The sequence below is a fragment of the Monodelphis domestica genome, chromosome 7 (assembly GCF_027887165.1).
Source record: "Monodelphis domestica isolate mMonDom1 chromosome 7, mMonDom1.pri, whole genome shotgun sequence".
Classification (NCBI taxonomy): domain Eukaryota; kingdom Metazoa; phylum Chordata; class Mammalia; order Didelphimorphia; family Didelphidae; genus Monodelphis; species Monodelphis domestica.
The window spans coordinates 218,336,413-218,338,290 of NC_077233.1; positions in this window are offsets into that span (position 1 = coordinate 218,336,413).

Here is a 1,878-nt window from a genome sequence, read left to right on the forward strand (position 1 = left end):
TTTTTAAGTAAAGCAAAATATAAAGCCTATAAAATACCATGTAATTTTGGGGACGGAAAAATCACTAGGAACTGGCTTATCAGAAAGGCCTTCTATAGGACAGGATGACATAAGTTGAGCCTTGAAGGGAGACAAAACAAGAGGCAGAGGTGAGGTCTGAGAGCACTCTAGGTATGGGGCACAGCCTGTGCAAAGCAATAGGCCACACAGAGAATAACAAATAGGGCAGTTTGGCAAGAACTGGAATAAGTGAGATAGAATCATGGGAAATCAGTTGAACACTAGAGGCAAGCACCGGGTTGTGAAGATATAGAAGGGGAGCCACCCCATCATTCTGCAATGGCCAATCCACACATGGAATTCTGTCCTCAGAGTTGTCAGAGCTATGTTTTTAGGAGGACACTGGAAAGGCAAAGCAGAATGCATAAAGGCAACAGATGCAGACCAGATGATCATTCAGAATGACTGTTTTCTCACCCGTTATTACATAAATCCCATAATGAGCAGCCACACTGTATAGTAGGCCCTACCTGCTTGGTTCAACTGGTAGATTGGTATTAATAAGGTCACTTATTAATTTCTGGAGTCACCTGCTCCATTAGTACAAATCTATCACTAATGCTAGGAAACCTCTACAAAATCCAATAGGATGAAAGCTTATTAAACCAAGCACAAATATTTCAGAAATTCTTTATTTATATAAATTATGTAAAACAATTACAACTATGAAGTTAAAAAACATCAAATGCTAATCTTGGAACAGTCCTTTTAAAAATCCATCAGTTATAAGACAACATGCCATTTTATTCTCTGGAAAGGCTCAAGAAACTAATTATGTACTGGCATACTGAGATCTAAAAAATGTAAAAAGGGCTACCTGAGAGACTATGAAATATGCACCCTAAAGTAGCAATAAGACTAACTAAATAGGATCAGAATATTCATCGCAGTTATGAGAATTTAGGATAAATCACAAAATTATATAGGAAACAGTAGATGTCAGAAGTATTTAAAGGCTTATGTAAGTAGTAGGTCAAAAGGGAAGTCAAAAGGACAGTTTAAAAGCCACCTGACATTATTGCTTTCTGTTGTACTTGAGAAGAAGGTAGTAACAAACATTACTGGTCACCTTAGACAGGACTAAGGGCAGCTGGCAAAAAAGGGAGAAAACTGGTCCATTATGAAACCCCCAAAATGTCTTTCAACACCAATAGGTTTCATTTCAAGGATATTTTGCTTTTGTATTGTGCCACACATAATATTTAGTTCTTGGTGAACCTACCATCAGTTTTTCATACCATTAAGAACTTTGTTTCTTGAGTGTAAACTGTGCTTGGCCATTAAGATGATTCCAGGCCAACCCTACACAAAGCAGTCTTATAGATCCCTTGACCCCTAACTTCTGATAGGAGGCAAAAATGGACAAGGAGAATATGTATTATGGTGGATTTAGTAAGGCAATTTAAAAGTGAAACGGTTTGCACATTAACCCTTGAGAATGAATGTGGCAATTAAAATATTCAGAGAAAACTAATTTTAAGATGAAACATCAATCAAGTCCCTATATGTCTCTGAGACTGAGTCGGAAGGAGCTCATCAAGTGAGAAAACTTGAACTGTCCACAAAACTAAAATTTTCTAACTAATGTATTTTAGACCAACATTTGTAGTAGTAGAACTTTCTTAAGAACTCTTACCTAAAGTACACAACTTCTAGGTTGTTTCATCATTCATTCTCCTTAAAATGATGAATAAATAATAGAATCAGAATGCTACATGCCAACATAGTACTGCCTTGAAAATATTTTCCACTTCCAAAGAGATTATAGAAGTAAATCTAAAGTAGTTTTCTAGATTTAAAAGAGATGAGAAAGACAGC